General features: G+C 39.2%; 1 protein-coding gene and 1 long non-coding RNA gene across 2 annotated transcripts in view; both read left to right on the plus strand.

The window, feature by feature from the left end:
- LOC139145762 (vacuole membrane protein 1-like) overlaps positions 1 to 27197 on the plus strand; it is a 268119-nt gene that overhangs the window by 179046 nt on the left and 61876 nt on the right.
- Positions 15546 to 20874, plus strand: LOC139145765 (uncharacterized). The gene is made up of 2 exons (XR_011555020.1): positions 15546 to 16396; positions 18305 to 20874. It is a non-coding gene; the product is annotated as an uncharacterized lncRNA (long non-coding RNA).

Below are 27197 nucleotides of genomic sequence, written 5' to 3' on the forward strand. Positions count from 1 at the left end.
AGTCCCTTCAAATCTTATTTTCGCTTTGACAGATTTTTTTCCGCATATGAAAATTACACGCGATCTGCAGCAGGCCGTCCCGGGTTGCCGGAATCATATTAAAACGGATCATACAAGGCAATAACTTCCACTGGCAAAGTTCAAACTAACACACATATACATGTAAACTCCTATTCTCCGTGTGTGCTCGACTAACAAACTCCAAATACTGTGTTTCCGACCAGTGCAGACGAGGGGCTGAAATTACGCTCGAGGGAAATATACTAGCCAGTACTCGAATTTGCCATGCAAGATGGGAATCAGTCAAACAGGTAGAGACATATTTTGCCGCGACCAAAGTTTAAATCTCCTGATTCCGTTGGCTATATACACCGGCTTTCCTTATTCTAAGGTCTCCAGGCATTCACATCTAATGCAAAAAATTCTCACTTCAAAGTCAAACCATCAGAACATGTCTTTAATTATCTGCAAAAAAATACGCTTACACACGCTGAGAGCTGGGTACCTAATTTGCATGCATAATGAGGATTTTGCTTCAAACCAACACGCACACCCGGCGCTCACAAGTGACGGCTGGTCGGTTTTCTCCGTAGTGGGAAAATACAGATTTTCGTTAAAGCGCTCCATAGATTTTCAAGTTGTCCCTTCTATGCGTTCCTACCAAGTGTGATCATAGTCTGGAGGGAAAAAAATCAACTTCTGTGGAGTGGTTTTTCGTGAATCCCTGATGTTATTTTTGACCGCGGCCAAATTGCGTCGTTTTCGTTAACAAGTCTTTGATGACCCCAATTGGGTATTTTCTCCAAGACCAGACCTGCATTACTTTGTGTAACCAAATATTTTTGGTGTTCAAGGTCTAGTTAATGAAAAATCGCCTGCGAAACTTTATTCTAAATCTGACTTCGCCACTCCCTATTCATACTTAGGGACCGTCTTAGATTGTTGCAGAAGTTCAAGAAACGAAATTCCTTCGTTTAGATCAAAACCCCCTCCCCCCTCCCCCTAAACGAAACTTCAAAAGTGCGAAATGTTCATGTCTGCCTGAGAGTACAATGTTGCATTTTGCTATAGCTACTAAAGACGTATTCCCCTTGCCACATTACAATTAAAGTAATCGATCAGATTTGAGTACTAACAGGGCATTTTACCGCATAAAAGTTTCATTTTATTTTACGTTCCCTTTTTGCATCTCTTGTGCAGTTCTTTGTCTTTGCGAACACGCAATTTGTACTCGGTAGGGGCGGTAAATAAGCGAGAAACTTTGACAAGGGGGCCCAGGCATGTTCAATCATATTAAAACGACTATGACCAGCTGCATAACAAGTGAGAATAAAGACATCTAGTGGTTAGAGCAGACGCTTATAAATAGCACATTTTAAAAAATGATACTTTTTGTCTTTGTATAATTTGATGAATGAAAGGTTTAGGGTACAATGTTACTATCGGTAAATTGTGTTTGGGGCCGAAACGAGATGGAGGCAGTTACAAATTTGTTGGCACGAGTGTGCAGTTTTTCTTTAAGTTAAGTGTAAACACACGAAAACTTGTGATCACAAAATAAAAGTGCGAAAGTGAAGTTCACTAATTGAATGAAAGTCAAACCCCCTTCCCTCCTAAATGAATGAATTTCGCTTTTTGAACTTCTGCGACAATCTGAGACGGTCCCTTAGATGGCCGCCAGTTTACACGCACGTATACACTGACCCTGGACGTACCATTTCAGTTACAGGGTACGTGGTGGGTATCTGTACGGAATGTCCCTCCATGCACAGTATCACACGTGTCTGTGCAGCGTCTGTGGCTTCGCCGACACACATGCACAGTGTAGTATTTATACGGCAAAAACACGTCTGGGTTTACACGTCACTTTTAATCGACAATTAACCCTAACAATTTCAAAAGAAATGTATACAGAATCTTTATACACAAGATAATAAACAGTAAACTTCATGAAAGCACTAAACATGTGCAGCAGACCCGTCGGGCCATCGCTGGAACATAACTTACATGTAACAGACGCAGCTAATGCTATCTCACCGATAGATGGCGCAAACAGTAAAGTAGATATCAAGCCATAAAACACGCTTATCGAGTATGAGTGCTAGCACTCGCTGAGCGGAAACGATTAGCTTGCACTGGACTCGTTGTGTAAATTACACGAACCCTTTGTTTGCTCGAGGTAAACTGTTTAATAACTTGCGGAAAAGCCGCGGATAAGGGAAAGAAACTTTTGTCTGGTAGGGTATTAAGTAGGATTTGAGACCTTATGACAACACACGCTTTATCTCGTTAATTATGCACACATCTAATTCTAGGCAAGCGAATAGAGCTGGAGGTCTGATTTTTGGCATATATGGATTAATTAGCAATACAATTTTTTTTTTCAAAATGTCGCGTGACCTCAATGACCTTTGACCTTGATTATACATATATGCATAACTCAGTAACCACAAGTTGTATACCCTCCAATTTTGATAGGATATTAGACCTTAAGATGTCACATCTTGTACCTCATTTATTATGCGCATATGTATTTCATGGCTGGCCAATAAAGCTAGAGGTCTGATCTTTTTTCCCGATTTAGAACCATAACTTAGACATGCCTCATGTGTTTCAAATTGGGAACAACGACATAGACCTATGTGCCCATAGATCTCAACATATATACACTCCAGTGATACTTCTTAATGACCACATTTCCCTGCCCCATCAAGAATAATACTCCTATTACAAGTGGGGACTATGTCATTGTCAATGACTTGTTGCTTGTACAATGTCTCACTTTGCAAATTCCCAGTTTACTAACAAATTTTGAAATTTACTTAAACTTTTGAGACTAATTTGTAAATTTACTAAGAATTTTCAGAAGCCAGAGGAAACACAGGCATACCAGTGCAAGAGGTATGTAATTGTCTCAAAATTGACATTGTACGAGCAGAAGTACTGGCTCGTACTTTCATATTACGAGTGACGTATGCAAGCTATAAGTCACACATGCCTTTTGACCTAATTTTTTATGAATACGCTTAGGACTATGTTGTATTCCATGGATGAAAGATTTTTGTTTATGTGAAAGGATTTTACGACAAACGAACGCTTAGACACATTTTCTGTGTATATTCGAAACTCGGAAGTAGGAGCGGGTGTGAACTTCGTATGATTATTTTTTTGGTCGTGAGAGCGGGTCCAGTGCAGTGCGGAGGAATACTTTTAGGCTTTGACTTTCGGACGAGTCTGTGCGTACGGGAGACGACGCGACACTCTCTGACTTATTATACGCCATGATGGTAGACTTTTTTGCAGACGTCGATTGTAACATTAAGATGTTAAAGAGGAACCAAAGAAGAGGTTGCAATGTCCGAACATCAAGGAAGAGACCTCGATTGGTTGTAATGCACTTGAACCTACCGCCGTTATAAATCTTTTTTACTCTCTCGAATTCGAAAGTGCAATGATTTCACAGACATAAAACCTGCGTGGCTCGCGAGTCAGCTTATGACCTCGAAATAATCTGATCACCACATTATGTTAATCACAGTGTACAATGAATAATATGAAGGATTTTATGAGTTGGCGGGTGTTTTTGTGGCACCCGTGTGTACCTCATGTTGTACAGTCTATTTGAAAATGACCTCTACTAAAGACTAACATTTTTCTGACCTCGCATTCAACTTCAAGTTTTGAAAAAGCACATTATCGGAACCACACTATTATTGGAGTGTATTGTTGAGATTACGGCCCCGCCTATTGAATAATGGTATAGTCAGGTCACTGTGGGGTCAATATTCCTGTTTGTCATCGCGGAACTTGCAGAAGCCATACAAGATATCGATGCTCGATACTTCTATATTCAATCACAGGCGCTTGGCACATTGCTGGGATAATAATCGTATTTAATATGTAGAGTTGATTATTTAGTAAAAGAATCACCGTACGTGAGATATTAGTGTAGGCCTATAGGCCTACATGTTGACTGGCATTATACCGAGTGGCTATGGCTGCCTGGCTCGGGCCAGGCGAACGCACTGCGCTGCATAATCATCAATGTGTAGAATGTCTAAATGACTTGATTATTTAATAAAGAATAACGGTACGTGATATTACTGTACATGTCGGCTAGCTTAACCGAGCGGCTGTAGCTGCAGGGCTTTGGCCCGGCTTGGGCCCGTTGTCCACTGCTGCACAGACATAAACTCAAGGCGTGAAAGCTTTTCACCGCCCGATTTCATAAATCAGCGAAATTCAGGATCTCTGAGCGTTTTCGATGATAAAAACTGGTCATCGGTCAGGTGGTTGCATAAACAATCGATCGACTGGCCCTTTTGCCTAAAATCATACCTTACCCTATGCTACTGGCGAGAAATCGTCCTAAAATCGGCTGGGCACACCAACCCAGCGCCGGCCATTTTGAATGAGCTGCATGCAATGTATGCGCCTGTGCATACAATCCTTGGCAGATGACGTATTGTCTTTCAATTGCTCTTCTCTCATTGGACGAGTACGTTGCAGGAAGCTATTCAAAATGGCCGGCGCTGGGTTGGTGTGCCCAGCCGATTTCAGGACGATTTCTTGCCAGTAGCATAGGGTAAGGTATGATTTTAGGCAAAAGGGCCAGTCGATCGATTGTTTATGCAACCACCTGACCGATGACCAGTTTTTATCACCGAAAACGCTCAGAGATCCTGAATTTCGCTGATTTATGAAATCGGGCGGTGAAAAGCTTTCACGCCTTGAGTTTATGTCTGTGCAGCAGTGGACAACGGGCCCAAGCCGGGCCAAAGCCCTGCAGCTACAGCCGCTCGGTTAAGCTAGCCGACATGTACAGTAATATCATGTACCGTTATTCTTTATTAAATAATCAAGTCATGTAGACATTCTACACATTGATGATTATGCAGTGCGTTCGCCTGGCCCGAGCCAGGCAGCCATAGCCACTCGGTACAATGCCAGTCAACATGTAGGCCTATAGGCCTACACTAATATCTCACGTACGGTGATTCTTTTACTAAATAATCAACTCTACATATTAAGGTACCGTTCAGTTTTTACGGCCGGGGGGGAGGGGGCGGCAAAATCCAGGGGGGGTCATCAAAATTTTGGAATCTGCAAAGGGGGGGTCATCGCTTTTTCACTGGCAGGAAAGGGGGGGGTCACCACATTTTCAAAAACATAATACCAACAATAAAGTTCACTTTATGCCATTGCCATGATCGACCCTCTTTACCGGCGGGCCGCCGAAGGCGGCCCACTACAATAAATATACATTATGTATTACCCATGACCCTCTTAACGGGCAGACGCCTTTGGCGGCCTACTCCAATTAGGTTTACTTCATGCAATGGCCATGATCGACCCTCTTTACCGGCGGGCCGCCTGCGGCGGCCCACTCCAATAAATTGACTTTATGTAATACCCCACGGCAATCTTAATGGCCGTGCGCCTTCAGCGGCCCTGTCCAGTAAAGTCTACTTTATGCAATAGCCATGATCGACCCTCTCTACTGGCGGGCCACCTTTGGTGGCCCACTAGAATAAAGTTGACTTTACGTAATGGCCCATGACCCTCTTAACCGGAGGGCTGCCTTTGGCGAACCACTCCAATAAAGTTCACTTTATACAATGTCCATGGACATGAGTTGTCTATGGAAATGAAGTTAAAAATTGCCTTACAGTCGTCCTAATTAACAGACGTTTCAATGGATGTGGCTGAGAAGTTTGTGCACTGGCATCTCTGCTACACGAATAAAGTGCGCCGCGTACCGGAGTTCAAATCCAAACCATGCGGGTAAATTTGACATATGGGTTTTGGTTATTTTTAAGGGGGGGGGGGGGGGGGGGGGGGGGGGGGGGGGGGGGGGGGGGGGGGGGGGGGGGGGGGGGGGGGGGGGTCATCAATTTTTCGTCTGACAAAGGGGGGGTCATCTTTTTTTCACGAAAAATGCAGGGGGGGGTCTATATTTTTTTGAACACCGGCGACAAGATTTTGCCGGCCCCCCCCCGGCCGTAAAAACTGAACGCTCCCTAAATACGATTATTATCCCAGCAATGTGCCAAGCGCCTATGTATTCAATTCGTTTGTTCGCGCTCCTGAACAACAAAAAAAATCACTCAAAACCAACTCATCACATTCCCAACTTACCTAGCTACACTCAGTTCGGTAGATAAGTTCCAGGCATCAGTCGTAGTAAAATGCTGACGTCGATTTGTCGACGTCAATGAAGTCGGCGTCGACGTATTATTTTTACAAATATATCTATTTATTTGGCGTTAATTAGAGGAAAATCACATCAGAGGGTGGATGACGTATGTATTACAATATCCCGGGTAGGCTAAACTGGCCGTTTTGTTTATCGCTATTAGTGCCTACTCCCACCGTACCGCCCATCGTCTGTAACTTGCACGCGGTGTTTGCACACGAACAAACGCCCAATGCCAGTCACTCAGAGTCGTCGGTTTTCTTGCTACCCAAGTTGAAATATATGCAATTGTGAATGTCATTTTTGAAAATTCACTAATGCATGCAATACCACACACGATGAACCCACAATTTATTGTTGTTGAGATTTTGTCAACAGTGTTATAAATATAGTGCTGCAAAGTCAGTAGGCCTACCCACGTGAAAGACGTTTTGAACTCGTTCCCGTACTTGCTATATTCAAGCTGAAATCAGTCAAGTCATTACGTGTTTATTTCGCATATTTGCTATATTTTAGCACCCGTACTCAGAACCCCTCTTTGACGTTCTGTTTGGCATGTTTCTACGTTCATTTCGAATCCTATTTTGTCTTTTTTTTCAACGCTCAGTTCGACGCTGTTTTTGTTTTTCCACGCTCAGCTTGACGCTCACTTTGTCGATTTTGGGACCTGCATTACGTCACTCGTACTTTGAAAGTACGGCACATTACGTCACTCGTACTTCGCTCGTACGAGCTCGTAGGTCTGCTCGTAGTTCGTCCGTTTTGAGACGATTAGATAAATGAGTGCAATGGGCAACCAGAAAGTCCATGGAAATCAAGCAGGTTGTTCTCACATGAACATCGCTGTTTGGTGTGTTGATTTGTGACACACTATGCTAACATGTTTCAACACCCAAAGAAACATTTGCAACTTTACAGTCAATGCAATATATTGATCAAAATATTTTAATTTTGTATCGGAATATCACAAAACAATGTTGTGATCGTCACGGTCCAGCTGTTATGAGTAACAGGGTTTGTACGCTCCTGGAAAGTCCTGGAATTTAAAACCACTCCTGGAAACTCCTGGAAAATTGCTAGTTACGATCCCACCCGGTTGGGAATGGCTCAATCGTAAAGGCAAACGTCAAATAGTGTAATTGTAAAACGTCAAAACATCGTAGTTCAGTTTAGTTTTGCGACAATAGGCAGTTTACGGGTAGTTTTGCGACAGGTGGGGAGCCCTCTTGAGACAAAATTTGGAGAGTACAATTATTGCGTTTCTTATATGTCGTAAAATGGTACCCTCGCTCTAGCGTGAGCGAGGACATGTGGTTAGGGATGGACCATTAGACCTTGGGAGGGGGGGGTGGTCACAATGAAATTGTGAAAAATTTTTTTTTACTGTTGTAAATTTCTGAATTTTTTTTTTTCCAATTGAGATTAGCTGTGCAATTTTTTTTTTTCAGAGTAAATTTTCAGATTTATAATTTTTTTTTAGTTCGTCGCTGTCTGAAGATAAAGAGGGCAAAGATGTGGTGCCAAGCACCACAAGCGGCCACGCAAGCGGTCACGGGGGGGGGGGGGGGAGGTCAGGAGAGGGGTGTCCCCCTGCTGCTGTTGGAGCTTTTGAAAAATAGAGATTAAAATGGTGTTATAGAGATTAAAATGGTGTTATTTGATGGCACTTGGGGAGTATTTTTGCGGAGGGTGGTCAGGAGGGGTGTCCCCCTCCTGCCGTTGGAGCTTTTGAAAAATAGAGATTAAAATGGTGTTATTTGATGGCACTTGGGGAGTATTTTTGCGGGGGGTGGTCAGGAGGGGGTGTCCCCCTCCTGCCGTTGGAGCTTTTGAAAATAGAGATTAAAATGGTGTTATTTGGTGGCACTTGGGGAGTATTTTTGCGGGGGGTGGTCAGGAAGGGTGTCCCCCTCCTGCCGTTGGAGCTTTTGAAAAATAGAGATAAAAATGGTGTTATTTGGTGGCACTTTGGGAGCATTTTTTTCGGATTACACATCTTCCTCTGAAACATGGTCTTCTTGCTCCTCAGTAGCTTTCTATAGTTTTGAAAATTGACTATTTTGGTTTCCTGGCTTCCCTTTCTACTGCGTGGTGAAATGCCTACATTCACCCCACCAAACATCATGCATATCTCATGATTTACAATTGATTTTGACAAGCTGAGAAGCTAAAATAAGCTAAATAATAAAGTTAAATTTGCATATTTGTGTTTTTAGAGCAATTGTTGCCCTTTTTTGATCAAAACATCAATTTCTCTGCAGCAGCATGTCCAAATTGATTGGATGTGTATAGATGTGTTTAAATTTCATATTTGTCTTTTTAGGCAATTTATGCCATTTGTTACGTGCAGAGAAAACGAACAAAAGGTGAACTCAGCAGTTAACGTTTAAACAAAATTTATTACGAAAAAAAACTAATTGCTAAGTCAGGGATAGAGTACAAGCTTAAAAGTGTACAGACTACTTATCTCAGCTGGGACGGCAAAGCTCCAGTCTCAGAGTTGTAACAGTCAGTTGAATGAATGAACAGTCCTTGCAGGCTTGCAGCTGCACAAAGTCCACAGTATAAATCCAGCGTTGACAGTGAAGGTCTTGAAAAGTCTTGAGAATGACTACTGCTGGAGTTTATAGTAACACACAAGAGACACGATCCCAAAAGTCTGACTGGAAGCTGTGCACGTCCCTTTTATAAAGGCATATAAGAACAATCTAGAACTTTTATTGACATGCTAATTACTGTTCTAAAATTATCTCCCTTACACAACTAATCAACTTTCCAGAACATTCCAAACATGACTAATTGAATTCAAGGTTGTGAGGTCATCAAGGGCAGTGACCTTGAGAATGTTCTAGACTAATTGAACTCAGGTCATGATGAGTGTGGGGGAAATGACCTACATAACACACCCCCTCTTCAAAAAAGAAAATTTTTCAAAGAAAAATCTTTCTCTTACAAATGTAATCTTAAAGTGTGAACAACAATAAGTTCTAAATACGAGAGAGACAGTCTGCAATTAAATTGTCTCTGCCTTTGATATGTCTAATGTCAAGATTAAACTCCTGTAACATTAAACTCCATCTTAGCAATCTCTGATTTTTGCCTTTAAATTTCTGCAGAAAAACAAGAGGGTTGTGATCAATATAAACCACTATTGGCTGATTTGAAGAAGTAACATAAACTTCAAAATGCTGTAAAGCTAATATCAAAGATAAACACTCTTTTTCAATTGTAGAGTAGTTTCTCTGGGATTTGTTAATTTGCGTGAAAAATAGCAAACAGGATGATCTACCCCATGACTATCCTCTTGCAATAAAACAGCACCAGCAGCCGTATCACTAGCATCCACAGCTAATTTGAATGGCAAAGTGAAATCTGGTGCAGACAACACTGGAGCACTTTGCAGTATGGCTTTAAGTGTATCAAATGCCTGTTGGCATTGCTCTGACCAAACAAACTTTACTTTCTTTTTAAGTAAGTTAGTCAAAGGCTCAGTAATTGTGGAAATTTGGACAGAATTTTCTGTAGTAACCAGCCATACCGAGAAAGCGCATCAGTTGTCGTTTGCAGTTTGGTATGGGAAAACTTGAAATGGCACTGATTTTGGCATCAACAGGTTTTACCTCACCCTGTCCTACAGTATGTCGAGGTAAGTTCACCCTCGCCCAACCAAACTCAGATTTGGCAAGGTTGACAGTCAACATTGCTTTACTCAGTCTCTCAAAGAACTTCCGCATGAGCTTGATGTGTTCCTCCCAGGTGTCACTATACAGGATGACGTCGTCAACGTAAGCTGCACACCCGTCTAGCCCGGATATGACGTCGTTGATCATCCGTTGGAACGTTGCCGGAGAGTTCTTCATTCCGAATGGCATCACCTTGTACTGGAACAATCCGTCTGGTGTAACAAAGGCGGATATTTCACGAGCACGATCCGTCAGAGGGACTTGCCAAAATCCCTTCAGTAGGTCAAATTTCGTCACATACTTGGCTTTTCCCACTCGGTCGATGCAGTCATCAATCCTCGGGATTGGGAAAGTGTCTGTCTTTGTTAAAGTGTTGACCTTCCTAAAGTCCGTGCACATACGATAACTGTGATCTGATTGGGAACAAGTATGCACGGCGAACTCCAGTTACTTTTACTGGGTTCAATAAAGTCATTGTCCAGCAGGTATTTGACTTCTTCCTGGAGATATTTTGCTTTTGTTGGATTCAGTCTGTATGGATGTTGTTTTACAGGCTTACTGTCCCCAACATCAACGTCGTGATAGATGACGTTTGTCCTCGTTGGAACATCTTGAAACAGGTGTTTATATTCATGGAGCAGTTCTTTCACCTGTTGTTGTTGTTCTGGCTGGAGGTGTGCCAACTTTGTAGACTCCAGCTTCTCCAGGATTTCTGAGGATTTCTGAGTTCTGAAGCTTGACCGAGCCCAGCTTTGAGTTTAGAGTATTTTCACTCAAGTCAGTTTCAGTATCACTATCTTCATAATGGTTTGAACTGACTGCACTGACAGGCTGAGTTATAGTAGGATTATCCCTATCCAAATATGGCTTAAGCATATTTATGTGACATAGCTGTTTTTGTTTTCGCCTGTCAGGTGTTATTATGATGTAATTTAAATCACTCAATTTCTTATCATTAGATATGGCCCAAAGTAACGAGCATGGAGTGGTTTGCCAGGAATCGGAAGTAGAACAAGAACCTTTTGACCTGGTTCAAACTTCCGTTTTGAGGTGTTTTTATCATATCTGGTTTTCATTGACTGCTGAGATGACTCAAGATTTTCTCTGGCTAATTCACATGCTTTAGAGAGTTTCGTACGAAAATCTGACACATATTGCAAAATATTCAGACAATCATCATCGTCTGATAGGAATTTCTCTTTAACGAGCTTAAGTGGGCCACGGACTGTATGTCCAAATACAAGCTCAAATGGGCTAAAACCAAGAGACTCCTGAATTGACTCTCTAACAGCAAAGAGCAAAAATGAATTCCTTCATCCCACTGTTTCTCTGTGTCAAAACAGTAAGTCCTAATCATGTTTTTCAAAGTTTGATGAAATCGCTCAAGAGCACCCTGACTTTCTGGATGATAGGCGGATGACCTATACTGTTTAATGCCTAGCTGATCCATTACTTGTTGAAAAATTCCAGACATAAAGTTGGAGCCTTGATCGGACTGGACACATTTAGGGAGGCCGAATAAAGTGAAAAATTTGACTAAAGCTCTCACTATAGTCTTTGTCTTTATATTTCTCAGTGGTATGGCTTCTGGGAACCGAGTTGATGTACACATAATTGTCAGCATGTACTCATTTCCTGATCTTGTTTTTGGTAGGGGCCCAACACAGTCTATTAGTATCCTACTAAATGGTTCTTGAAATGCAGGAATTGGCTGTAAAGGGGCCTTTGGAATGGTCTGATTTGGCTTTCCTACCATTTGACATGTGTGACAAGTTTTACAGAAATGTGCTACATCCTGCCTGAGATTAGGCCAATAAAAGTGACTGAGAATTTTGTGATAAGTTTTCCTTACTCCCAAATGACCAGCCCAGGGGTTTCATGGGCTAGGCGCAATATTTCAGCACGATAGGGCTTTGGAACCACAATTTGATGTTTTATAGCCCAATCGTCATCAACCAAGACATCTGGAGGTCTCCATTTACGCATGAGAATACCAGATTTTGTATAATAGGAAACAGAGCTATCTGAAGTTTTACCTTCATCATCTACCCTGTCAAACAAAGACAAAATATCTGGGTCTTTGTGTTGTTCTGCAATGAGATTTGATCTAGAAAATGTCTGACTTTGGTCAGCAGAAGTTTTACTGGAAGTTTCAAATCCACGAGGGATAACGGAATGATCCGTGTCAAACACCTGACTGAGAAAGGTGTCATTTAAGTCAACATCTGTGACATTATTTTTGAGAGTATTTTGATTCTCGGAAGTTTTCTTTGACATGGCTCGAGTAATAGCACATGAAGGAAATAAATCGGGTATCTCTTGTTCAATTGGCTCTGGATCCTGATCTAAACTAGGATTATCAGTCACAAGTGGATTAGTAATGACCTTGTCCCCAGCAAGGTCGTTTCCAAGAAGAAGGTGAATCCCTTCAAAAGGCAAAAAAGGCCTAATACCTAAAGCCACAGGTCCAGAAACAAAGTCCGAAGACAAATAGACATTATGGAGAGGAACAGGAATGTAGTCATTACAATCTACCCCCTTAATAAGAACTTTAGAACCTGAAAATGACTTTTCAGAAAACGGCAGGGTATCTGCCAACAAAAGAGACTGGGAAGCCCCGGTATCTCTTAAAATTTTGACAGGGGTAGCGGAAGAGAAATCACTAGAAAGTGATATAAAACCATCATGAATAAATGGTTCGAAAATACCCATAATGCTATCTTGAGAAGAATTGACCTTGACCTCATTAATTGGGGATGAGAGGGGTTTAACCTCAGAAAATGTGTTGCACACATTATTAGACTCTAATTGAGTTGATGAAGAAATAAAGCCGGTTGGCTTAGATCCACTTTGACCACTTTGACCTTCACGTTTTCTTTTCAATTTGAAACACTCTGACATTAAATGGCCGTCTTTCTTACAATAATTACAAGAAAGTGTACCGAACTGTTTGTCAGAAGGAGATTGAGACTTGGGATCTGATGATGTGGAAGTGTTACTTGAACTCTGTGAACTGTTGTCATTTGATTTCTACTCTCCTTTGAAAAATTCTTGGATGAAAGGAGGAGTTAAATTTACCTGCATTGTTTCTGTATGAAAAGGACTGGGATGGTTTGCTGAGAAATGAAGATTTGTGGGTCAATGAATAATCATCGGCCAAACGTGCAGCAACCTCCAATGTATCTGCCTTTTGTTCATTGATAAACGTCTTGATGTCACTCGATGCACCTTTTAAATTCCTCAATCAAAACAAGCTGTCGTAATTTGTCATAATTCTGACTGACCTTTTCAGAAGAACACCAGCGATCAAACAGTTGTTCTTTTGTTCGAGCAAATTCAACATAAGTTTGATCCTTCACCTTCTCACAATCCCTAAATTTCTGACGGTAAGCTTCAGGCACCACTCATAGCCCTTGAGAATTAATTCCTTCACAGAATCATAATTTGAAGCCTGCTCTACTGACAACTGAATGTAAATTTCTCTGGCTTTACCCACCAAAGCACTCTGCAAAAGCATAGACCAGGACTCCTTAGGCCAATTCAGACTCTGAGCAATTTTCTCAAATGAAGGAAATATTTATCAACATCCTTTTCTTGGAAAGGGGGAACTAACCTGAAATGCTTAGTGATGTCAAACTTGTCTGAAGGGAAGAATTTTCCTGATTGTCCAAGCTCTAAACGTCTCATTTCTAACTGTAGTCGATGTTCTTCCAATTCTCTCTCCTTTTCTCTCTTGTCTTTCTTCCATTTGTAATTCTTTGTCTTTCATTTGTAATTCTTTGTCTTTCATTTGTAATTTTTCCTGCCTTTCCCTTTCTTCCATTTGCAATTTTTCCTTTTCTAATTCCAATTTCTTAAGCTCCAAATCTGCCTGTATTTCTAATTCTAATTTTTTGAGTTCGAAGGAAGACTCAGGCTCATAATCTTTTAAGGCAGACTCCTCAAAATGGCCAGAATTAACTAAATGTTTTGCAATCTTGAACTGAATTTCTCGCTTGCGCATAGATCTTTTGACATCTACTTTAAGGAAATTTGCCAGTGCTATGAGGTTGTCTTTTCTGAGGGAATTAAATGTGTCCTGATCAAGGTCATCCATAAATTCGTCTGGCTTGAATTCCGCCATGATTGAATTTCGCTGAGTTCACAGTATACAGTAGTTTTGAAAAGGCTGTCAAAATGTTGTCAAACGGCTCAAAATATTCGTCTCCCGGACGAGCCCCCAATTTGTTACGTGCAGAGAAAACGAACAAAAGGGTGAACTCAGCAGTTAACGTTTAAACAAAATTTATTACGAAAAAAAAACTAATTGCTAAGTCAGGGATAGAGTACAAGCTTTAAAAGTGTACAGACTACTTATCTCAGCTGGGACGGCAAAGCTCCAGTCTCAGAGTTGTAACAGTCAGTCGAATGAATGAACAGTCCTTGCAGGCTTGCAGCTGCACAAAGTCCACAGTATAAATCCAGCGTTGACAGTGAAGGTCTTGAAAAGTCTTGAGAATGACTACTGCTGGAGTTTATAGTAACACACAAGAGACACGATCCCAAAAGTCTGACTGGAAGCTGTGCACGTCCCTTTTATAAAGGCATATAAGAACAATCTAGAACTTTTATTGACATGCTAATTACTGTTCTAAAATTATCTCCCTTACACAACTAATCAACTTTCCAGAACATTCCAAACATGACTAATTGAATTCAAGGTTGTGAGGTCATCAAGGGCAGTGACCTTGAGAATGTTCTAGACTAATTGAACTCAGGTCATGATGAGTGTGGGGGAAATGACCTACATAACATCTTCTTGGGCAATTTATGCCATTCACGGTCAAAAAATCTGTATTCTCTGAAAGGGCTTGTCCAATTTCTTTGAAATTTGCTACACAAAAACGATTAACCATGCAGATTTATTCAGTATTTGCTATCGAGAAACTTTCAAAGTTCAACCCTTTTATGTGTTTTTGTGTTGGGATTTGTTGGATAGATGGCATTCTACGTAGTGTATTGTTGATGTTAAAACATGTGTTGCTGTTGTTATTTGAGGCTGTTTTTTTGAGAAAAAAGAATTGAAAATGCCTTTTTAAAAGCAAAATAATACATAATGACTTGAAATGTTGTTTTATCATTGACGTGTTTCTACTTGTTCACCCATTCTTGCATTCATCATTGCAATAAAATGCCGTGAAAAAAATGAAACTGATGTGGCCTACATCTGTTTACCTTGATCTTAAAAGGCAAATACAACTTTCTGTCTTGACAACCATACCATAGTTTCAATGTTTTACCTAGTGTACCTGCTTGGTTTGTACGCAGGAAACAAGTAGAAAACAGGCTCTATAATTTCATAATTTTCAAGTGATCAGAATACAAAAGTCCTGAAAAGATAAGATAATCACAACTTCCAGTATAAGGGATACAGTCACTCTAAATGTATAAATTAAAATTAAAAATGTGCCTGGAGGATGTACTAAAAAATACAGAAAGTTGCTTTCTGTCGGTAAAATCTAAAAAAATTCAAAATTTTTAAGACTTTTGCAGATTTTTTTTTTTTACGCCTTTGTCTTCTTATTTATTTATTTTTTATTTTGCAAACTAGTCTGGAGATTTTTTTTTTCCTAACTTTCTGCTCTGAAAATTTTTTTTTTCTGTTTTTGACCACCCCCTCCCAAGATCTAATGGTTCGTCCCTTATGCCATTATCCGCAGAGCGTTTGCATGTGCAGTGACGAAGTAGGGGTGAAGGCATCGTTTGAGCATGCATTGTTATTGAAATTTAAAGCTTGTTCGGGTCATCAGTCACAGTAATGCCTCCTGGAAAGTGTGTATTCAACGACCTTTGGTTAAAACAGCCCGAGTACATAGGATGGCTGGAGCGGGCACAAGATAAATCCTCGGCAAAGTGCAAACTTTGTGAAAAGACTTTCGATGTATCGAACATGGGCGGGGGGGAAGCAGCATTGAAGAGCCATGCTAAAGGAGTAAAACATCAAGCTCTGGTAGGACAAAAACAGAAAGCAAGTGGATTGAAAATTAAAGATTTCTTTGCCCGATCTTCATCAGATGTAAAGTTATCGACTTATTCTAAGCCATCCACGAGTTCATCAGATTTCCCGACATCACACTCGCAACTTTCTATGTCGTCAGCAATGTCATTCAAGATGTCATCTACAAAACCTGTTACATCGTCATTGACTGCATTCGTCAGCAAAAATGATGTCTTACGGGCTGAAGTTTTGTGGACACTGAAAGTTGTTAAGTCACACTACTCATTCAATTCTTGTGGTGATATTCAGCAGCTATTTTCTCGGATGTTTCCTGATTCAGAAATTGCTAAACAGTTCACATGCGGAGAACGCAAATGTGCATACTTGTGCAACTACGGTATTGCACCATACTTCAAGCAGTTATTGACAAAGAAAATAAATGATGAAGATGGATTTGTTCTCCTTTTTGATGAAAGTCTAAACCGTAAGACAAGAAAGAAACAAATGGATCTCCATGCTCGAATCTGGGAAGATGAAAAGGTAGAGTAAATATTTTTTTGCTACTGTTTTTGCCCATTTTGATAATCAGATTAATTTGATGTTTCGATTGTAATGGCAAAGGAATACAGTAGATTGTTTTAATATGTAATGTACTGATTTTTTTATTGTATCTTTTATTTTTAGCTATTATAGACTATAGTCTATAGAAGCTATTGGGATGGGTATCCGTCCGTCGTCAGTCTGTATGTATGTATGTATGTATGTATGTCCGTTTGTGAGGCGTCTGTCCACTCAAATATCTTGAGAACCGCAATACTTACTGATTTGATATTTGTTGTGTAGATGAAAAATATGATTTTGAGAAACTAGTTTTTTTAATTTTTTGATATTGTTGAAAATAGGCAAATTAATGCCAAAAAAGGTGTTTTTGGAAAAAAATCTTCTTCTTCATAACCGCTGGTCAGACAGCTTTGTTATTTGGTATACAGGTCCCTAGGGGTAACCCAACTTAGATTTGTTCAAATTGTGATGAAATATGCAAATGTGTATTTTTAAGGAATTTTTTTGTCATTTTTGGTCAAACTTGGACTTACATCGTATGTAATTCTTGTACTGTATAAACCCTATCAATTCACCCAGAAAAAAATAATTAATATGATTTTAAATAATTGAATTAATTAGGAAATCATCAAAGCCAAAATAATTTAGTGTAGAGTTATCAGAAAGTTCAACTTTTTTTGACAGTTCATAGTGAAATGCTTACCATCTTGGAGGATTAAAACATGTAAAGGCAACTTTCCTGAATCCCAACTTTGACATATTCTGAACCATCATTTATTGTGCCCTGTATGTTATCTGAAAGAAATTGCTCAAAATAGTCAATAGAGATAGAGAACGTTCTAATTTCCATTTATGGTTGACTTGGTAAGGATAAAATAAAATTACTTTTTGAGGAAAAAAATAGAGTGGTCAATTAGAAGAGTGGTCAAAGTGATAGGGTTTTTATGGTAAAGCTGGGCTGTAAGATTCCTCATGTGCTATTTATAGCAATTATGCAATCTGTGTAAACAGTGCAATGAAAGTGTAACATGATTCCTTATAATGCTTTTGATGACCTTGAACTTCTTAAGTTTCAAACATTTGTCTCTTCAGTGTGCTTTCTCTGAGTATGTACAGTCTCAACTTATTCAACAGAACTCACTTACAATGTTAATCAAAGATATCCACCTTCTTCATCAATACATGTGTCACAAAAGGTTATTCTCTACATAACACAGCAGAGCTCTGTCAACTGTTGAGTTGCTTGTTCTTTCAAAACCGCTGGTCAGACAGCTTTAATATTTGTTTTACAAGTCCCTAGGATGACCTTAGTGAGATAATTTCATACAGTCAGGAAATACTTAATTTTGTATCCATGTCTATAGTAGCTTCAGGGACTTTGGCCCTATGTTTTCTGCTTGTTACCTACCGAAACATCAGTTCAAAAGGTCACAAGTAGTTGAAAGTATACCCCTTGATCAGAGACTACAGCTGATTTGAAAATGAACCCTATAGCTTTTAAAAATATTGCTAATGCTATGTCGATTTTTACACTGTCAAATGTTTGTCACAAAGCAGTGCCAATCCATCTTTCTGCAGTGTCCCAAATAAAATACTGCAATGTATTCATTTAGTTTTCCCATTGTTTAAAGAGAAAGTACCTGTAACTTTTATAACATTTTGTGTCAATATATATTTTTATATTTATCTTGTAAGAGTTTATTGTACTCCCTAAAACATGATTTTGGAATGCCCAGTATAAGGGTCAAGTTTCACTGGCCGGACAGTGTACAGTATATGTACGTGACTTCATCTTGTGTATGTCCAGACTTAAATTCAGTTGTCAACAATAACAAGAAACTGCAATTTATGCACACCTAAAAATTGCTTTACTTTCCAAAATTACAGGTGAAGACACTTTACTATTCTTCATCGTTTATGGGCCATGCAACTGCAGAAGATATGGTTGAACATTTTGATGAATGCACTGAGGGACTTAAATAAGAGGAAGATGCTGCAGATATCTATGGATGGACCAAATGTTAATCTGAAATTCCACAGACTGATGCAGAATAAACAGACATCGACAACAGATAAGTCCTTGCTCAATGTGGGTAGTTGTGGTCTCCATATAGTGCATGGGGCATTCAAAGATGGTGCTGCAGCCTCAGGGTGGCCTATTCAGGACCTTTTGAAAAGCCTTTACTACCTGTTCAAAGACACGCCAGCACGACGAGAAGATTATTTCACAGCAACTGGATCAGATGTTTTCCCAATGAAATTTTGCAGTCACAGATGGGTTGAAAATCTTCCAGTGTCTGAGAGAGCTGTTCAGATATGGCCAAATGTTGTCAAGTATGTTAGCAAAGTTACCAAAGGGGATGTGCCAAATCCAAAGACCACATCTTATAACACTGTGGTCTCTTGTACCAAAGATAACATCCTAACTGTTAAACTTCTGTGTTTCCAGTCCATTGCAAAACTGGTAGCACCCTTTCTGCTTATGTACCAAACTGACAAACCAATGATGCCCTTCCTAGCTGATGACTTGCATAGACTGCTGACTGGACTTCTGAAGCGTTTTGTGAAGGAGATGTCATAGAAGCATCTGGATCATTGGCCAAATAGTGAAACTAGATTTACAGGATAAGAAAATTTATACCAGCTACTCCAAAGTTGATCTTGGGTTTTCATCAGAACTTGAGCTGAGAAAGGTGAAATCACAAAGCAGTGTCAGTGATAGGCAAGTTATGCAACTGAGAATGGAATGCAGAGACTTTTTAGTAAAGACTGCTACCAAACTGATAGAGAAGTCTCCATTGAAGTACCCCATGACAAGAGCAATGTCATGCCTTGACCCAAGACAACTTGCTTCATCAAAGGATGACTGCCTGCGAAAAATGAAGAGGATTCTCACTGTATTTGTAGAAGCTGGTCAAATGACAGGAGGTGCATCTGCCTGTGATGAGGTGCTACGACAGTTTGAGGAGTTTGTTGACACAGTTGTAGCATCTAACCACTCCACCTTCCAAGAATACAACCCATATGAGAACAGGTTGGATGAATTGCTCTACAAGTCAATGGCTACAAATCCACATCTCAGCTTAGTATGGAAAGTAGTGAAGAGTTTACTACTGATTTCCCATGGGCAAGTCCAGTGGAAAGAGGATTTTCAGTCAACAGACAGATTGGAGTAGAGAACCTGCATGAAGAATCTGTGGTTGCACAACGCCTTATATGTGACCAGGTAGACAGAGTTGGTGGAATACAAAATGTGCAAATTTCTGCACAACTTCTTACATCAGCTGGATCAGCAAGACATAGATACCAGGCCCATCTGGATGAAGAGAAAAAGAAGAGAGAAACTGCACAAGCTAAGAGAAAAAGGAAAGACCTTCTTTCAGATATTGAAGATCTGAAAGTAAAAAAGAAGCGGCTTCAAAGTGATGTAACTGAACTGATGAAATCAGCAGATGAGTATGCTGACAAAGCAGAGGCCACCAGAAAGATAACTTTTATTACCAAGTCAAACAGCCTCAGGAGAACAGCCAAACAAAAGGAGGAGGAAATTGAAACATTGTCTTTGGAGTTGGATGCTAAACTAGAAGAACTAAAAAACTGACATCACTTACTGAACATTGAAATCAATTGAAACAATTAGTGTATGATGCCTTAAATTGCAAGCTTTATCATGCAAACACTCCTGGAAATGGCATTTTTCAACCACAAATACTCCTGGAAAATAGCAAAAATACTCCTGGCAAGTCCTGGAATTTTAGTTTAAGTGTATGAACCCTGGAGTAAGCATGTGTACTTGGCTGGGCCGATCAAGTTTCGCAAATATCAATTCACTGTCATGGACAAGCTAAAGTGACATCTTTAATAAATATGTCCATTCAATATCCAAAAAAAAAAAAGGCAAGGCTATCAATGTCATGAAGAAAGTTTGTTTGGAATTATATTTTCTTTGTAAACTTACAGTTCTTTGATGCAATGTGGTCGTCTGGTAATCCATCATCACGGCAGATGTAGTGCATGCAATACACAGTCCACACTGTCCAGTCATTCGTGCATGTTTTCCTGTTAAAAATTCAATCAGGTCAGAATTTTGTAGCAAGGAACATACAAAATATTGCAGATCAATCAATTTGGATGATATTGTTGATCTACACAAATTCCAAGTTTGGTGGACATGTGAAAATTATGTTTTTTGCCTTCATGTACGAGATGTCACGTTTACCAAGCTAGACGCTCACTGCTTAAAAACAGTAGATTTTATTACAGTTTCACATTTTAACCCTTTCTTTGCATCTTTCTCAGCAACATCCCCAAACCTCTCTCCTTGCATCCCTGCAGCCAAATGCACTGAGGAGAAACTGTGTCATCATTGACGCTATTTTAAGTATGTAGCTGTATCATTTTTAATTTCTTATTTACTAAAGAAAAACAAAAATAAATGTTGTTTTGTTACCATAAAATTGTGTGTTCTTATGTTTTGTATGTATATTGGATGAAGTTTGCAAACTCGAATAATCAAATTCTGTATTTTGCAAAATGATTGTAATCTTACTTTCCACTGTGATTTGAAAGCAGCTTGTATTTGGTTCATGAAATGATTAAAAAATTTGTTTTGGAATCATCAGTTGTAGACTAAAGAATCTAATATACATTTCGACATAATTGAGCAATGGGAAGTGATAAATTCTTTAGAATGTCGTCAGAAAGAGAAGCAAATATGTGAAAATCATTGTAAATTTAGAATACTGGTGGCCATTTTGAATATTTAATGAGGTCATGTGGCCAGTATTTGCATATTTATGGGGTAATTTTTATACTACAATTCCAAAACATATTATGTTATTGTCAACAGAGGTTGATAAATTCAAATGTCAGATGTTATAAAATAGGATACCTTGACCTGACCCCTATTCAAGGGCCCTGTGTGTAATTCTTCGATTATCAGTTCATTGCCACTCTTAATTTGGAGGTTCGTTGGCGCAATCACAGATTGTACGACCTCGTGAACTTTGATATGCGCATGCCTATTCAATCCCGATTACGTCACACAGATTACAGCGGGAATCAACTATTGAACTGTACTCACTCGGAAATGGACGGTGACCGGGCAAGTGGTAATAATGCCGGGACCGATCACTTAGCGAAGATATATAGGTTGTTTAAACACCAATTTCAAGTTTAGCTTTGCCGTACATTTTCCTCTGTGTTCATAACTGAGTGCCCATTCATTGGTGAATTCCCGGGGATAATTCATTTGTATTATCACTGTATGTACTAAATGATGAAGTTTTGGAATGCGAATTAAGTTGAACTTGAAGGCGATGTGCAAAGTAACTGATTTTACTCCATGCCCAATGTGTCTAGGTCGGTTCTGAATGTGTGACATACGCGTGTTTGACTAGTTACAGCAGTGTATCTGCATTAAAACATGTATCTCGAGCATGCTGAAGCTTCAACATATTATTACGATGTGGTTTAACTACAGAACTCTTTTTCATGCCCTGGCCGAGACTAGATACTGGCCGAGAACAGGCGGGCCGCGGAGGGAGTGTATAGGGACAGTGGAAAGTACGAAGTCAAGTCAGCCCCTACCCACGTACTACCCTTGTGTGGGGTATTTGGAAATAATCTTATGAAGTTTGTCAAATGCATAAACCCCGGGAAAGACAACTTTGAAACATTCAGTCAATAAACATAGTCTTTATCAAAAATCTGCACTTCCAAAGTCTTTGAACCATCCACAGTTCGGCGTTCATCAATTTCGCTGGCTTGACCAGGCTAAACGAATACAATTTGGAAGGGTAACCGATTTTCAAAAATGTCCCCAACGTGCCCCGTCAACGTAGCTCAATGAAACTGCCATCTTTTGTTCATCTATATTTATCGATTGAATAACTCAAATGACATTGCTCACAAACACATAAGTACGCGAAAATGGGACTTTTTTTGAACTGCAGGTGCTTGACCTGTCACTGCCGATACTGAAAACATGAGGTGACGATCGCACTACGTCAAACAGAAAGCTCACAAAGTTGGCAAACTAGTGAGGTTAGTCACGAGGTTAACCATGACCGATTTTTTCCTAACTTGACCTTGCATAGCGTTAAAACAAAGGATGAAATTAGCCAATGTCCCAAAGCAAACACGAAGACTTTGAAGTCAGTGACGTAATCGAGTTGAGATCTGGGCAAGCGCAGTCGTTCGAAAACGACCCTCCAAATTAAGAGTGGCAACGAACTGATTATGAGTGAGGACAAGAAAATCTGTGTAAGATTTTTCAAATCTGTGTAAAGTTAAATATAATATGTAAACTTTACATCAAAGATCATGAGACTGTAAAATGTGATTTCGCATTGGTATATGATACAATATTGATTATCTTTACTGGAAAATTGGAAAACATTTAAAAGAAAATCATAAATTTCTAATGTTGGTGGCCATTTTGAATAATTAATTAGGTCACATGACAAGCATTTGCATATTTTTGGGGCAAGTGTTCCATCTTCATTCAAAATATATATACTTATTGTGGGAGATATTTCATAATTTGAGATGCTGGATGTAATGTAACACTATGCTTCAACAGACCTGACCCTTACACAGCCTTTATTTACATTACAATAAACAGGTCAGAACGATACAAAATATCAGTGTTTCTTCACAATTTTTGTCACAATTTTATATCAGTCTATGCTGATGCAACAAAGAGCAATGGTTTTGTGATGAAATATGATGGATTAATGAGGAATTCTGTGAAAATAGAGAAATAAGTTGAATAATACAATTTTAATATATTGGCGCCCATTTTCAATATGTAATGAGGTCACATGACCAGAATTTGAATATTGTAAGGACAAAAATTTTATGGTGATTCCAAAAATATATGGGTATGGGGGACAGCCTTTGATAAGTTCTTAAGTCAAACCTCATGCTACATGGTACTTCTAATTGTCAACTCCACCCCAGGGCCTTGGGGTGAAAAGGGTTAAGTAGTATCATTTTAATTGATTGCCAATTTGCATATTTGATGAACTTTCATAATCAGTGTGATGTGTCAAGAAATGCTGCATCAAATTTGATGAAACTTGGTACAGATGTTGCTCTTCCAGTAGTGATGTGGCATGCAAAGATATATAGTAGTAGTATCATGTCGATTAACTGCTGATTTGCATATTTAATGAATTTTTAATTAGGCTTATATGGCGAAAAATGGTCCATCAAATTTCATGAAATTTGATACAGATGTTGAGCTCACATTGCTTTTAACATTGAATAAAGACATTATGCAGTGTCATGTTAATTAATTTTTAATTTACATATATAATGAACTGTACTGATTAGAGTGATATATCCAGAAACACTTCATCAAATTTGATGAAACATGGTATAGATGTTGATCTCACAGTGCTGTAACACATTTCATTGACACTTAGCGGTATCGTTTATGAAATGTGGTACATGTGATAATCTGTTAGTGTTATGTTTGGGAATGTTCTGTTGATTAATTAATAATTGACTTATTTAATGAACGTTTGTAATTAGGGTGTCATCCCACATTGGTTTTACATTTTCACCACCATGGAACTGATCTTTAATCACAAACCCAATTGATGAACAGAACTCTATCCTCTCCAAGGAATTGTAATCAAAGTACCCATTAAGAAGTGGGGACTGTCATTAACGATGACTTGTTTGTACTGTAGTACAATGTATCTTATTACTTGTCAGTCACAAAAGCTGGCAGCATGTGGGTGCAAGAGCAGGATTACAAACTACCTTTTACATGGTTTTCACAAATATGACTGACACTTCACCTATCAGCAGGTACATGAAAGCATATTATTTGTGAAGGCAACCTTTTAACTCCTAGTTATGATTCCATTGCTTCATATAAAGGGATATGATCAATACAGTCATCTAGAAACGGCACTAGAATTAATATTCTTTCACAATTCACTGTTTACCAAGTATGGAAGTCAGGTCAGCAGTCAAAATTCAAAGTTAATCAAAACTTTTCTGATGGAGACAAAAAAAAACTGTTGTCTTGAGTAACATTATTGCTGATGTGTTTTATTCATTTTCTGATTCCAACTCCAAATTTGAAGGATTTACAGAATCTGACATTGAGGGCAATATATTGTTAGTAAGGTTAGTTCGACATTGCTGCAATGACGAAGCCAAGTTATACTGAGAATATATTTCAGTTGACTTTATTAGGGAAGGTAGTTCTTGAAGGAGTAGTAGTTCTTGAAGGAGTAGTATAAGCAAGAACAAGTCGATCAACTGGATGCATGATATGACTGAAGGTGATGACTTAGAATGTGTCCCCTGTAGTGATCATCAAAAGAAATGGTTCAACGTATCTTATCTTCAAATGTTTCTGTTGCTCTGCTTCTGTTGATTTGCGCAAGGTTCTGTGTGTTGTTGACTCTGTTATGAGTGTTTCCACATTGTGCACTTGAAATTTCCATTCCTAGAGAAGGGGCATGGTAGTTGGACCCGCTTCTTAAACCATCTACAGTTGTTCACCAATGAAAGTGCAAAAACAGTACAGAACTTTCCAAACAAAAATATACAACACTCAGGTAGCTTGTCTGTTTTGTGCCATGCTGCCGCTTACTCTAATTCAACAAAGAGATGTAACCTTTGCCTGACAGAGAAAGTGTTTATCATCAATGCTGAGAAGAACCTGCTAAACAAACAATCAGAGTTAATCACAAAATGTTGGCATGAAAACAGATACCTCCTATCCAACTATTTTTGAAACCAGATTTTGAAACTAGATTTTGATACATGGAAATACCAGGGCCAACAAAAATGGAAAAGGCAAATGATTGCTTGGAAGAAATTGGCTGTAATAACTTAATTTTTAGCGACGAAGTTACGTATTTAACTGAGGAAGCTTATAGAGTTGGGAGAAGCAAAGTTGACGTCACTTCCATCAACAACTTCAGTAAAACTATTTTGTCACACCACGTGATCAGTGTTATCTAACGACTACAGCATAGTGCCAGTCTTTTATTCACTTCTCGTAAATAATCGTCGATGTCAGCAACTCTCTCGCTAGCCCTGCGTACGATGCTGTGTGCTAGACTGGCACTTTTGGAAGCAATCGAGTAGCTGAGGTAGGCTGGGATACGACTTGGGCCCAAGAACGCTGAATTTCGGCAGTAATTTGGCTTTTTACGTCAAGTCCCAAAATGGATTTGAAGTCACCGACCCTACGTACGGGTCTTTGCAGGGCTGTGGTGAGCGGGGCGATTAGCTGTAGCGGAACACACAGCATCGTACGCAGGGCTAATGTTGTACCACACGAACATGAAAGGCCTCTGAAACACTCAGTGTGTAAGCGTGTGGAAATTTTCGTAGTGTTTTTTCTCATTTAATTTGGCAAATTATCAGCAAAAAACTCAATAATTCAAGGTAACCCTTTCCTCTCAATCGCTTCCTGGAGTTTCAAAGTCATACCAACGAAAATGAGTGAAAAATTTTGGTGCAAAAATCGTGCATCGGCAAGAGTAGAGACTGAGAGTATCCATACAGAAATAGCCCATGATTCGAGCTTGGTTTTCGTGTTTTTCGTTTGAATTTTGGCCAAATAGTCGCTTTTTAGCGGGTTTTGAAATTTTTAAAGCGTATAAAAACATTAAAATGACTTTTCATTAACAAACGAAATAAAAAAATTAGAAATTCAATTATTTATCTACAAAATAAAAATAGTTTTGGCAAGTGAATCATGCAGCTAAAAAGTGATCAATCAATGTTTTGGACGAGTACGTAGTGTGAGCGATTTTCGTGGGGATTCCCCGACCGTTGGTTCATTGCTGTGGCGCTCGAATATGCACTACGCAGTCAGTTTCTGTGAAACGGGATGAAATTTTCTTTCAGGCGAGGCGTTTCAAGTTACTCTTGAGAAAAGTTACTTATTTATCAGTTGTTGTTTTACTGTTTCATGACACATGTTTTTGATTCAATCACTTGTTGACCTGAAAAACAACGATATTTAGTACTCTTTTTCAACAGACTTTTTATAGTAAGTAGCCGCGGTAACAGCTGTCAAAATACTATCATTTTCAAAGTACATTTTGAGTGAACTTTGTCGATGAACATTCTGAACCATCGTGTAATGTTATGCTTGTCATAGTATCTGCAATTGGAGAATTACTTCACATAGAATAATTTGTAAATGTAAATCAGTGCTGTTGAAGATTATTTAATTGTCAGGGTGTTGCCAAATCTTGTGTGTATATAAGTATGTCCGTCTCTGAGATGAGCTGTATTGGCATCCAGGGCTCCCGCTACCTATTCGCCAATTCGCCAAATTCGAAAGAAAGTTAAAAATGGCTACAAAAATTCCTGTTTGGCTAATGTAATGGCTATTGAATTCTTACACCTCCTCAACAGAAAACTTCACCTAACAATAAAATGTTGTGAGATGTTGAAACAGTTAACCCTCCTTCCTACAAAGTTGCAATGTATTGAAACACTTTACTCTCCTTTCTACAAAGTTACAAATTCCCTGGTACATAAAACAAACACTGTTGCTGTTCGATACTACAATACATCATGAATGTAACGTCCATGAATACACTGAGGCCTGCTTTGCCTCTGTGAGTCCTGGGTCGTCCTTGAGTCTATCAAAAGTTTTACCTACTTTGCTGTATCAAAATTTGGCCTGCAACTACTCAGTTTGATAGTAAAAACCATTATTTCAAAGGAAACTTTCACAAATGGAGTCATAATACAAAGGAAAAGGAGAAAAACTGAGGTTATCTGAAAGGTC

The sequence above is a fragment of the Ptychodera flava genome, chromosome 12, assembly GCF_041260155.1.
Source record: "Ptychodera flava strain L36383 chromosome 12, AS_Pfla_20210202, whole genome shotgun sequence".
NCBI lineage: Eukaryota > Metazoa > Hemichordata > Enteropneusta > Ptychoderidae > Ptychodera > Ptychodera flava.